Raw genomic sequence first — 14,489 nt, 5'->3', positions numbered from 1 at the left:
AAAAATGTTGGCAAGCTGTTGGAAACGATCCCCTGAAATGTTTTTCGGTGTAAACACATGGGTTTTTATTATCGGAAACAGAATTAGCCCTCGACGTCTGAACAACTTTTTCTAAAAAAAATCCCTAAGCCGCACGGTCACAATTTCTGCTAAAATTCTGACGTTCTGCAATTCACTCAAAAATGGTGCCAAACTGTTGAAAACGATCCCCTGAAATGTTTTTCGGTGGAAACAAATGGGTTTTTATCATCGGAAACAGAATTAGCCCTCGACGTCTGAACAACTTTTTTTTGAAAAAATCCCTAAGCCGCGCGGTCACAATTTCTGCTAAAAATCTGACGTTCTCCAATTCACTCAAAAATGTTGGCAAACGGTTGCAACTGATCCCCTGAAATGTTTTTTGGTGGAAAGACATGGGTTTTTATTATCGGAAACAGAATTAGCCCTCGAAGTCTGAACAACTTTTTTTTAAAAAAAATCCCTAAGCCTCGCGGTCACAATTTCTGCCAAAAATCTGACGTTCTGCAATTCACTAAAAAATGGTGCCAAACTGTTGCAAACGATCCCCTGAAATGTTTTTCAGTGGAAACAGATGGGTTTTTATTATCGGAAACAGAATTAGCCCTCGACGTCTGAACAAGTTTTTTTGGAAAAACTCCCTGAGGCGCGCGGTCACAATTTCAGCAAAAATCTGACCTTCTGCAATTCACTCAAAAATGTTGGCAAACTGGTGCAAGTGATCCCCTGAAATCTTTTTCGGTGGAAACAGATGGCTTTTTTTTATCGGAAACAGAATTGGCCCTCGACGTTTGAACAACTTTTTTAAAAAAAAATCCCTAAGGCGCGCGGTCACAATTTCTGCCAAAAATCTGACGTTCTGCAATTCACTAAAAAATGGTGCCAAACTGTTGCAAACGATCCCCTGAAATGTTTTTCAGTGGAAACAGATGGGTTTTTATTATTGGAAACAGAATTAGCCCCCGTCGACTGAACAACTTTTTTAAAAAAAATCCCTAAGCCACGCGGTCACAATTCCAGCAAAAATCTGACGTTCTGCAATTCACTCAAAAATGGTGCCAAACTGTTGGAAACGATCCCCTGAAATGTTTTTCGGTGTAAACAGATGGCTTTTTATTATCGGAAACAGAATTGGCCCTCGACGTTTGAACAACTTTTTTTAAAAAAAATCCCTAAGGCGCGCGGTCACAATTTCTGCTAAAAATCTGACGTTCTGCAATTCACTCAAAAATGGTGCCAAACTCTTGCAAACGATCCCCTGAAATGTTTTTCGGTGAAAACAGATGGGTTTTTATCATCGGAAACAGAATTAGCCCTCGACGTCTGAACAACCTTTTTTGAAAAAATCCCTAAGGCGCACGGTCACAATTTCTGCTAAAAATCTGACGTTCTCCAATTCACTTAAAAATGTTAGCAAACGGTTGCAACTGATCCCCTGAAATGTTTTTTGGTGGAAACAGATGGGTTTTTATCATCGGAAACAGAATTAGCCCTCTACGTCTGAACAACTTTTTTTGAAAAAATCCCTAAAGCGCGGTCACAATTTCAGCAAAAATCTGACATTCTGCAATTCACTCAAAAATGGTGCCAAACTGTTGCAAACGATACCCTGAAATGTTTTTCGGTGGAAACAGATGGGTATTTATTATCGGAAACAGAATTAGCCCTCGACGTCACAACAACTTTTTTGGAAAAAATCCCTAAGGCGCGCGGTCACAATTTCTGCTAAAAATCTGACGTTCTCCAATTCACTCAAAAATGTTGGCAAACTGTTGCAAGTGATCCCCTGAAATCTTTTTCGGTGGAAACAGATGGGTTTATATCATCGGAAACAGAATTAGCCCCCGTCGACTGAACAACTTTTTTTGAAAAAATCCCCAAGGCGCGCGGTCACAATTTCAGCAAAAATCTGACGTTCTGCAATTCACTCAAAAATGGTGCCAAACTGTTGAAAACGATCCCCTCAAAGGTTTTTCGGTGGAAACACATGGGTTTTTATTATCGGAAACAGAATTAGCCCTCGACCTCTGAACAACTTTTTTGGAAAAAATCCCTAAGGCGCGCGGTCACAATTTCTGCTAAAAATCTGACCTTCTGCAATTCACTCAAAAATGTTGGCAAACTGTTGCAAGTGATCCCCTGAAATCTTTTTCGGTGGAAACAGATGGGTTTATATCATCGGAAACAGAATTAGCCCCCGTCGACTGAACAACTTTTTTTGAAAAAATCCCCAAGGCGCGCGGTCACAATTTCAGCAAAAATCTGACGTTCTGCAATTCACTCAAAAATGGTGCCAAACTGTTGAAAACGATCCCCTCAAAGGTTTTTCGGTGGAAACACATGGGATTTTATTATCGGAAACAGAATTAGCCCTCGAAGTCTGAACAACTTTTTAAAAAAAAAAATCCCTAAGCCGCGCGGTCACAATTTCTGCCAAAAATCTGACGTTCTGCAGTTCACTAAAAAATGGTGCCAAACTGTTGGAAACGATGCCCTGAAATGTTTTTTGGTGGAAACAGATGGGTTTTTATCATCGGAAACAGAATTAGCCCTCGACGTCTGAACAACTTTTTTTTAAAAAATCCCTAAGCCGCTCGGTCACAATTTCTGCTAAAAATCTGACGTTCTGCAATTCACTAAAAAATGGTGCCAAACTCTTGCAAACGATCCCCTGAAATGTTTTTTGGTGGAGACAGATGGGTTTTTATCATCGGAAACAGAATTAGCCCTCGACGTCTGAACAACTTTTTTTGAAAAAATCCCTAAGGCGCGCGGTCACAATTTCTGCTAAAAATCTGACGTTCTCCAATTCACTCAAAAATGTTGGCAAACGGTTGCAAGTGATCCCCTGAAATGTTTTTTGGTGGAAACAGATGGGTTTTTATCATCGGAAACAGAATTAGCCCTCGACGTCTGAACAACTTTTTTTGAAAAAATCCCTAAGGCGCGCGGTCACAATTTCTGCTAAAAATCTGACCTTCTGCAATTCACTCAAAAATGTTGGCAAACTGTTGCAAGTGATCCCCTGAAATCTTTTTCGGTGGAAACAGATGGGTTTATATCATCGGAAACAGAATTAGCCCCCGTCGACTGAACAACTTTTTTTGAAAAAATCCCTACGGCGCGCGGTCACAATTTCAGCAAAAATCTGACGTTCTGCAATTCACTCAAAAATGGTGCCAAACTGTTGCAAGTGATACCATAAAATGTTTTTCGGTGGAAACAGATGGGTATTTATTATCGGAAACAGAATTAGCCCTCGACGTCTGAACAACTTTTTTTGAAAAAATCCCTAAGCCGCGCGGTCACAATTTCAGCAAAAATCTGACGTTCTGCAATTCACTAAAAAATGTTGGCAAGCTGTTGGAAACGATCCCCTGAAATGTTTTTTGGTGGAAACAGATGGGTTTTTATCATCGGAAACAGAATTAGCCCTCGACGTCTGATCAACTTTTTTTGAAAAAATCCCTAAGGCGCGCGGTCACAATTTCTGCTAAAAATCAGACCTTCTGCAATTCACTCAAAAATGTTGGCAAACTGTTGCAAGTGATCCCCTGAAATCTTTTTCGGTGGAAACAGATGGGTTTATATCATCGGAAACAGAATTAGCCCCCGTCGACTGAACAACTTTTTTTAAAAAAATCCCTAAGCCGCGCGGTCACAATTTCAGCAAAAATCTGACGTTCTGCAATTCACTCAAAAATGTTGGCAAGCTGTTGGAAACGATCCCCTGAAATGTTTTTCGGTGTAAACACATGGGTTTTTATTATCGGAAACAGAATTAGCCCTCGACGTCTGAACAACTTTTTCTAAAAAAAATCCCTAAGCCGCACGGTCACAATTTCTGCTAAAATTCTGACGTTCTGCAATTCACTCAAAAATGGTGCCAAACTGTTGAAAACGATCCCCTGAAATGTTTTTCGGTGGAAACAAATGGGTTTTTATCATCGGAAACAGAATTAGCCCTCGACGTCTGAACAACTTTTTTTTGAAAAAATCCCTAAGCCGCGCGGTCACAATTTCTGCTAAAAATCTGACGTTCTCCAATTCACTCAAAAATGTTGGCAAACGGTTGCAACTGATCCCCTGAAATGTTTTTTGGTGGAAAGACATGGGTTTTTATTATCGGAAACAGAATTAGCCCTCGAAGTCTGAACAACTTTTTTTTAAAAAAAATCCCTAAGCCTCGCGGTCACAATTTCTGCCAAAAATCTGACGTTCTGCAATTCACTAAAAAATGGTGCCAAACTGTTGCAAACGATCCCCTGAAATGTTTTTCAGTGGAAACAGATGGGTTTTTATTATCGGAAACAGAATTAGCCCTCGACGTCTGAACAAGTTTTTTTGGAAAAACTCCCTGAGGCGCGCGGTCACAATTTCAGCAAAAATCTGACCTTCTGCAATTCACTCAAAAATGTTGGCAAACTGGTGCAAGTGATCCCCTGAAATCTTTTTCGGTGGAAACAGATGGCTTTTTTTTATCGGAAACAGAATTGGCCCTCGACGTTTGAACAACTTTTTTAAAAAAAAATCCCTAAGGCGCGCGGTCACAATTTCTGCCAAAAATCTGACGTTCTGCAATTCACTAAAAAATGGTGCCAAACTGTTGCAAACGATCCCCTGAAATGTTTTTCAGTGGAAACAGATGGGTTTTTATTATTGGAAACAGAATTAGCCCCCGTCGACTGAACAACTTTTTTAAAAAAAATCCCTAAGCCACGCGGTCACAATTCCAGCAAAAATCTGACGTTCTGCAATTCACTCAAAAATGGTGCCAAACTGTTGGAAACGATCCCCTGAAATGTTTTTCGGTGTAAACAGATGGCTTTTTATTATCGGAAACAGAATTGGCCCTCGACGTTTGAACAACTTTTTTTAAAAAAAATCCCTAAGGCGCGCGGTCACAATTTCTGCTAAAAATCTGACGTTCTGCAATTCACTCAAAAATGGTGCCAAACTCTTGCAAACGATCCCCTGAAATGTTTTTCGGTGAAAACAGATGGGTTTTTATCATCGGAAACAGAATTAGCCCTCGACGTCTGAACAACCTTTTTTGAAAAAATCCCTAAGGCGCACGGTCACAATTTCTGCTAAAAATCTGACGTTCTCCAATTCACTTAAAAATGTTAGCAAACGGTTGCAACTGATCCCCTGAAATGTTTTTTGGTGGAAACAGATGGGTTTTTATCATCGGAAACAGAATTAGCCCTCTACGTCTGAACAACTTTTTTTGAAAAAATCCCTAAAGCGCGGTCACAATTTCAGCAAAAATCTGACATTCTGCAATTCACTCAAAAATGGTGCCAAACTGTTGCAAACGATACCCTGAAATGTTTTTCGGTGGAAACAGATGGGTATTTATTATCGGAAACAGAATTAGCCCTCGACGTCACAACAACTTTTTTGGAAAAAATCCCTAAGGCGCGCGGTCACAATTTCTGCTAAAAATCTGACGTTCTCCAATTCACTCAAAAATGTTGGCAAACTGTTGCAAGTGATCCCCTGAAATCTTTTTCGGTGGAAACAGATGGGTTTATATCATCGGAAACAGAATTAGCCCCCGTCGACTGAACAACTTTTTTTGAAAAAATCCCCAAGGCGCGCGGTCACAATTTCAGCAAAAATCTGACGTTCTGCAATTCACTCAAAAATGGTGCCAAACTGTTGAAAACGATCCCCTCAAAGGTTTTTCGGTGGAAACACATGGGTTTTTATTATCGGAAACAGAATTAGCCCTCGACCTCTGAACAACTTTTTTGGAAAAAATCCCTAAGGCGCGCGGTCACAATTTCTGCTAAAAATCTGACCTTCTGCAATTCACTCAAAAATGTTGGCAAACTGTTGCAAGTGATCCCCTGAAATCTTTTTCGGTGGAAACAGATGGGTTTATATCATCGGAAACAGAATTAGCCCCCGTCGACTGAACAACTTTTTTTGAAAAAATCCCCAAGGCGCGCGGTCACAATTTCAGCAAAAATCTGACGTTCTGCAATTCACTCAAAAATGGTGCCAAACTGTTGAAAACGATCCCCTCAAAGGTTTTTCGGTGGAAACACATGGGATTTTATTATCGGAAACAGAATTAGCCCTCGAAGTCTGAACAACTTTTTAAAAAAAAAAATCCCTAAGCCGCGCGGTCACAATTTCTGCCAAAAATCTGACGTTCTGCAGTTCACTAAAAAATGGTGCCAAACTGTTGGAAACGATGCCCTGAAATGTTTTTTGGTGGAAACAGATGGGTTTTTATCATCGGAAACAGAATTAGCCCTCGACGTCTGAACAACTTTTTTTTAAAAAATCCCTAAGCCGCTCGGTCACAATTTCTGCTAAAAATCTGACGTTCTGCAATTCACTAAAAAATGGTGCCAAACTCTTGCAAACGATCCCCTGAAATGTTTTTTGGTGGAGACAGATGGGTTTTTATCATCGGAAACAGAATTAGCCCTCGACGTCTGAACAACTTTTTTTGAAAAAATCCCTAAGGCGCGCGGTCACAATTTCTGCTAAAAATCTGACGTTCTCCAATTCACTCAAAAATGTTGGCAAACGGTTGCAAGTGATCCCCTGAAATGTTTTTTGGTGGAAACAGATGGGTTTTTATCATCGGAAACAGAATTAGCCCTCGACGTCTGAACAACTTTTTTTGAAAAAATCCCTAAGGCGCGCGGTCACAATTTCTGCTAAAAATCTGACCTTCTGCAATTCACTCAAAAATGTTGGCAAACTGTTGCAAGTGATCCCCTGAAATCTTTTTCGGTGGAAACAGATGGGTTTATATCATCGGAAACAGAATTAGCCCCCGTCGACTGAACAACTTTTTTTGAAAAAATCCCTACGGCGCGCGGTCACAATTTCAGCAAAAATCTGACGTTCTGCAATTCACTCAAAAATGGTGCCAAACTGTTGCAAGTGATACCATAAAATGTTTTTCGGTGGAAACAGATGGGTATTTATTATCGGAAACAGAATTAGCCCTCGACGTCTGAACAACTTTTTTTGAAAAAATCCCTAAGCCGCGCGGTCACAATTTCAGCAAAAATCTGACGTTCTGCAATTCACTAAAAAATGTTGGCAAGCTGTTGGAAACGATCCCCTGAAATGTTTTTTGGTGGAAACAGATGGGTTTTTATCATCGGAAACAGAATTAGCCCTCGACGTCTGATCAACTTTTTTTGAAAAAATCCCTAAGGCGCGCGGTCACAATTTCTGCTAAAAATCAGACCTTCTGCAATTCACTCAAAAATGTTGGCAAACTGTTGCAAGTGATCCCCTGAAATCTTTTTCGGTGGAAACAGATGGGTTTATATCATCGGAAACAGAATTAGCCCCCGTCGACTGAACAACTTTTTTTAAAAAAATCCCTAAGACGCGCGGTCACAATTTCAGCAAAAATCTGACGTTCTGCAATTCACTCAAAAATGGTGCCAAACTGTTGAAAACGATCCCCTCAAAGGTTTTTCGGTGGAAACACATGGGTTTTTATTATCGGAAACAGAATTAGCCCTCGACGTCTGAACAACTTTTTAAAAAAATAATCCCTAAGCCGCGCGGTCACAATTTCTGCCAAAAATCTGACGTTCTGCAATTCACTAAAAAATGGTGCCAAACTGTTGCAAACGATCCCCTGAAATGTTTTTCGGGTGGAAACAGATGGGTTTTTATCATCGGAAACAGAATTAGCCCTCGACGTCTGAACAACTTTTTTTGAAAAAATCCCTAAGGCGCGCGGTCATAATTTCTGCTAAAAATCTGACGTTCTGCAATTCACTCAAAAATGTTGGCAAACTGTTGCAAACGATCCGCTGAAAGGTTTTTTGGTGGAAACAGATGGGTTTTTATCATCGGAAACAGAATTAGCCCTCGACGTCTGAACAACTTTTTTTAAAAAAAATCCCTAAGCCGCGCGGTCACAATTTCAGCAAAAATCTGACGTTCTGCAATTCACTCAAAAATGTTGGCAAACTGTTGCAAGTGATCCCCTGAAATGTTTTTTGGTGGAAACAGATGGGTATTTATCATCGGAAACAGAATTAGCCCTCGACGTCTGAACAACTTTTTTTAAAAAAAATCCCTAAGCCGCGCGGTCACAATTTCTGCCAAAAATCAGACGTTCTGCAATTCACTAAAAAATGGTGCCAAACTGTTGCAAACGATGCCCTGAAATGTTTTTCGGTGGAAACAGATGGGTTTTTATCATCGGAAACAGAATTAGCCCTCGACGTCTGAACAACTTTTTTTGAAAAAATCCCTAAGGCGCGCGGTCATAATTTCTGCTAAAAATCTGACGTTCTGCAATTCACTCAAAAATGTTGGCAAACGGTTGCAACTGATCCCCTGAAATGTTTTTTGGTGGAAACAGATGGGTTTTTATCATCGGAAACAGAATTAGCCCTCGACGTCTGAACAACTTTTTTTTAAAAAAATCCCTAAGCCGCGCGGTCACAATTTCAGCAAAAATCTGACGTTCTGCAATTCACTCAAAAATGTTGGCAAACGGTTGCAACTGATCCCCTGAAATGTTTTTTGGTGGAAACGGATGGGTATTTATTATCGGAAACAGAATTAGCCCTCGACGTCTGAACAACATTTTTTGAAAAAATCCCTAAGGCGCGCGGTCACAATTTCTGCTAAAAATCTGACGTTCTGCAATTCACTCAAAAATGGTGCCAAACTGTTGAAAACGATCCCCTCAAAGGTTTTTCGGTGGAAACACATGGGTTTTTATTATCGGAAACAGAATTAGCCCTCGAAGTCTGAACAACTTTTTTTTTAAAAAAATCCCTAAGCCGCGAGGTCACAATTTCTGCTAAAAATCTGACCTTCTGCAATTCACTCAAAAATGTTGGCAAACTGTTGCAAGTGATCCCCTGAAATCTTTTTCGGTGGAAACAGATGGGTTTATATCATCGGAAACAGAATTAGCCCCCGTCGCCTGAACAACTTTTTTTGAAAAAATCCCCAAGGCGCGCGGTCACAATTTCAGCAAAAATCTGACGTTCTGCAATTCACTCAAAAATGGTGCCAAACTGTTGCAAACGATCCCCTGAAATGTTTTTCGGTGGAAACAGATGGGTATTTATTATCGGAAACAGAATTAGCCCTCGACGTCTGAACAACGTTTTTTGAAAAAATCCCTAAGGCGCGCGGTCATAATTTCTGCTAAAAATCTGACGTTCTGCAATTCACTCAAAAATGTTGGCAAACGGTTGCAACTGATCCCCTGAAATGTTTTTTGGTGGAAACAGATGGGTTTTTATCATCGGAAACAGAATTAGCCCTCGACGTCTGAACAACTTTTTTTTTAAAAAATCCCTAAGCCGCGCGGTCACAATTTCAGCAAAAATCTGACGTTCTGCAATTCACTCAAAAATGTTGGCAAACGGTTGCAACTGATCCCCTGAAATGTTTTTTGGTGGAAACAGATGGGTATTTATTATCGGAAACAGAATTAGCCCTCGACGTCTGAACAACATTTTTTGAAAAAATCCCTAAGGCGCGCGGTCACAATTTCTGCTAAAAATCTGACGTTCTGCAATTCACTCAAAAATGGTGCCAAACTGTTGAAAACGATCCCCTCAAAGGTTTTTCGGTGGAAACACATGGGTTTTTATTATCGGAAACAGAATTAGCCCTCGAAGTCTGAACAACTTTTTTTTTAAAAAAATCCCTAAGCCGCGAGGTCACAATTTCTGCTAAAAATCTGACCTTCTGCAATTCACTCAAAAATGTTGGCAAACTGTTGCAAGTGATCCCCTGAAATCTTTTTCGGTGGAAACAGATGGGTTCATATCATCGGAAACAGCATTAGCCCCCGTCGCCTGAACAACTTTTTTTGAAAAAATCCCCAAGGCGCGCGGTCACAATTTCAGCAAAAATCTGACGTTCTGCAATTCACTCAAAAATGGTGCCAAACTGTTGAAAACGATCCCCTCAAAGGTTTTTCGGTGGAAACACATGGGTTTTTATTATCGGAAACAGAATTAGCCCTCGAAGTCTGAACAACTTTTTTTTTAAAAAAATCCCTAAGCCGCGCGGTCACAATTTCTGCCAAAAATCTGACGTTCTGCAGTTCACTAAAAAATGGTGCCAAACTGTTGCAAACGATGCCCTGAAATGTTTTTTGGTGGAAACAGATGGGTTTTTATCATCGGAAACAGAATTAGCCCTCGACGTCTGAACAACTTTTTTTTAAAAAATCCCTAAGCCGCTCGGTCACAATTTCTGCTAAAAATCTGACGTTCTGCAATTCACTAAAAAATGGTGCCAAACTCTTGCAAACGATTCCCTGAAATGTTTTTTGGTGGAAACAGATGGGTTTTTATCATCGGAAACAGAATTAGCCCTCGACGTCTGAACAACTTTTTTTGAAAAAATCCCTAAGGCGCGCGGTCACAATTTCTGCTAAAAATCTGACGTTCTCCAATTCACTCAAAAATGTTGGCAAATTGTTGCAAGTGATCCCCTGAAATGTTTTTTGGTGGAAACAGATGGGTATTTATCATCGGAAACAGAATTAGCCCTCGACGTCTGAACAACTTTTTTAAAAAAAAATCCCTAAGCCGCGCGGTCACAATTTCTGCCAAAAATCAGACGTTCTGCAATTCACTAAAAAATGGTGCCAAACTGTTGCAAACGATGCCCTGAAATGTTTTTCGGTGGAAACAGATGGGTTTTTATCATCGGAAACAGAATTAGCCCTCGACGTCTGAACAACTTTTTTTGAAAAAATCCCTAAGGCGCGCGGTCATAATTTCTGCTAAAAATCTGACGTTCTGCAATTCACTCAAAAATGTTGGCAAACGGTTGCAACTGATCCCCTGAAATGTTTTTTGGTGGAAACAGATGGGTTTTTATCATCGGAAACAGAATTAGCCCTCGACGTCTGAACAACTTTTTTTTTAAAAAATCCCTAAGCCGCGCGGTCACAATTTCAGCAAAAATCTGACGTTCTGCAATTCACTCAAAAATGTTGGCAAACGGTTGCAACTGATCCCCTGAAATGTTTTTTGGTGGAAACAGATGGGTATTTATTATCGGAAACAGAATTAGCCCTCGACGTCTGAACAACATTTTTTGAAAAAATCCCTAAGGCGCGCGGTCACAATTTCTGCTAAAAATCTGACGTTCTGCAATTCACTCAAAAATGGTGCCAAACTGTTGAAAACGATCCCCTCAAAGGTTTTTCGGTGGAAACACATGGGTTTTTATTATCGGAAACAGAATTAGCCCTCGAAGTCTGAACAACTTTTTTTTTAAAAAAATCCCTAAGCCGCGAGGTCACAATTTCTGCTAAAAATCTGACCTTCTGCAATTCACTCAAAAATGTTGGCAAACTGTTGCAAGTGATCCCCTGAAATCTTTTTCGGTGGAAACAGATGGGTTTATATCATCGGAAACAGAATTAGCCCCCGTCGCCTGAACAACTTTTTTTGAAAAAATCCCCAAGGCGCGCGGTCACAATTTCAGCAAAAATCTGACGTTCTGCAATTCACTCAAAAATGGTGCCAAACTGTTGAAAACGATCCCCTCAAAGGTTTTTCGGTGGAAACACATGGGTTTTTATTATCGGAAACAGAATTAGCCCTCGAAGTCTGAACAACTTTTTTTTAAAAAAAATCCCTAAGCCGCGCGGTCACAATTTCTGCCAAAAATCTGACGTTCTGCAGTTCACTAAAAAATGGTGCCAAACTGTTGCAAACGATGCCCTGAAATGTTTTTTGGTGGAAACAGATGGGTTTTTATCATCGGAAACAGAATTAGCCCTCGACGTCTGAACAACTTTTTTTTAAAAAATCCCTAAGCCGCTCGGTCACAATTTCTGCAAAAAATCTGACGTTCTGCAATTCACTAAAAAATGGTGCCAAACTCTTGCAAACGATTCCCTGAAATGTTTTTTGGTGGAAACAGATGGGTTTTTATCATCGGAAACAGAATTAGCCCTCGACGTCTGAACAACTTTTTTTGAAAAAATCCCTAAGGCGCGCGGTCACAATTTCTGCTAAAAATCTGACGTTCTCCAATTCACTCAAAAATGTTGGCAAACGGTTGCAAGTGATCCCCTGAAATGTTTTTTGGTGGAAACAGATGGGTTTTTATCATCGGAAACAGAATTAGCCCTCGACGTCTGAACAACTTTTTTTGAAAAAATCCCTAAGGCGCGCGGTCACAATTTCAGCAAAAATCTGACGTTCTGCAATTCACTCAAAAATGGTGGCAAACTGTTGCAAGGGATCCCCTGAAATGTTTTTCGGTGGAAACAGATGGGTATTTATTATCGGAAACAGAATTAGCCCTCGACGTCACAACAACTTTTTTGGTAAAAATCTCTAAGGCGCGCGGTCACAATTTCTGCTAAAAATCTGACCTTCTGCAATTCACTCAAAAATGTTGGCAAACTGTTGCAAGTGATCCCCTGAAATCTTTTTCGGTGGAAACAGATGGGTTTATATCATCGGAAACAGAATTAGCCCCCGTCGACTGAACAACTTTTTTTAAAAAAATCCCTAAGACGCGCGGTCACAATTTCAGCAAAAATCTGACGTTCTGCAATTCACTCAAAAATGGTGCCAAACTGTTGCAAACGATCCCCTGAAATGTTTTTCGGTGGAAACAGATGGGTATTTATTATTGGAAACAGAATTAGCCCTCGACGTCTGAACAACGTTTTTTGAAAAAATCCCTAAGTCGCGCGGTCACAATTTCTGCTAAAAATCTGACGTTCTGCAATTCACTCAAAAATGGTGCCAAACTGTTGCAAACGATCCCCTGAAATGTTTTTCGGTGGAAACAGATGGGTATTTATTATCGGAAACAGAATTAGCCCTCGACGTCTGAACAACGTTTTTTGAAAAAATCCCTAAGGCGCGCGGTCATAATTTCTGCTAAAAATCTGACGTTCTGCAATTCACTCAAAAATGTTGGCAAACGGTTGCAACTGATCCCCTGAAATGTTTTTTGGTGGAAACAGATGGGTTTTTATCATCGGAAACAGAATTAGCCCTCGACGTCTGAACAACTTTTTTTTAAAAAAATCCCTAAGCCGCGCGGTCACAATTTCAGCAAAAATCTGACGTTCTGCAATTCACTCAAAAATGTTGGCAAACGGTTGCAACTGATCCCCTGAAATGTTTTTTGGTGGAAACAGATGGGTATTTATTATCGGAAACAGAATTAGCCCTCGACGTCTGAACAACATTTTTTGAAAAAATCCCTAAGGCGCGCGGTCACAATTTCTGCTAAAAATCTGACGTTCTGCAATTCACTCAAAAATGGTGCCAAACTGTTGAAAACGATCCCCTCAAAGGTTTTTCGGTGGAAACACATGGGTTTTTATTATCGGAAACAGAATTAGCCCTCGAAGTCTGAACAACTTTTTTTTTAAAAAAATCCCTAAGCCGCGAGGTCACAATTTCTGCTAAAAATCTGACCTTCTGCAATTCACTCAAAAATGTTGGCAAACTGTTGCAAGTGATCCCCTGAAATTTTTTTCCGTGGAAACAGATGGGTTTATATCATCGGAAACAGAATTAGCCCCCGTCGCCTGAACAACTTTTTTTGAAAAAATCCCCAAGGCGCGCGGTCACAATTTCAGCAAAAATCTGACGTTCTGCAATTCACTCAAAAATGGTGCCAAACTGTTGAAAACGATCCCCTCAAAGGTTTTTCGGTGGAAACACATGGGTTTTTATTATCGGAAACAGAATTAGCCCTCGAAGTCTGAACAACTTTTTTTTAAAAAAAATCCCTAAGCCGCGCGGTCACAATTTCTGCCAAAAATCTGACGTTCTGCAGTTCACTAAAAAATGGTGCCAAACTGTTGCAAACGATGCCCTGAAATGTTTTTTGGTGGAAACAGATGGGTTTTTATCATCGGAAACAGAATTAGCCCTCGACGTCTGAACAACTTTTTTTTAAAAAATCCCTAAGCCGCTCGGTCACAATTTCTGCAAAAAATCTGACGTTCTGCAATTCACTAAAAAATGGTGCCAAACTCTTGCAAACGATTCCCTGAAATGTTTTTTGGTGGAAACAGATGGGTTTTTATCATCGGAAACAGAATTAGCCCTCGACGTCTGAACAACTTTTTTTGAAAAAATCCCTAAGGCGCGCGGTCACAATTTCTGCTAAAAATCTGACGTTCTCCAATTCACTCAAAAATGTTGGCAAACGGTTGCAAGTGATCCCCTGAAATGTTTTTTGGTGGAAACAGATGGGTTTTTATCATCGGAAACAGAATTAGCCCTCGACGTCTGAACAACTTTTTTTGAAAAAATCCCTAAGGCGCGCGGTCACAATTTCAGCAAAAATCTGACGTTCTGCAATTCACTCAAAAATGGTGGCAAACTGTTGCAAGGGATCCCCTGAAATGTTTTTCGGTGGAAACAGATGGGTATTTATTATCGGAAACAGAATTAGCCCTCGACGTCACAACAACTTTTTTGGTAAAAATCTCTAAGGCGCGCGGTCACAAT

The sequence above is a fragment of the Podarcis bocagei genome, assembly GCF_964188305.1.
Source record: "Podarcis bocagei genome assembly, chromosome: 7".
NCBI classification, from domain to species: domain Eukaryota; kingdom Metazoa; phylum Chordata; class Lepidosauria; order Squamata; family Lacertidae; genus Podarcis; species Podarcis bocagei.
The sequence above is the reverse complement of the archived record's forward strand: the minus strand, read 5'-3'. Positions refer to the sequence as shown.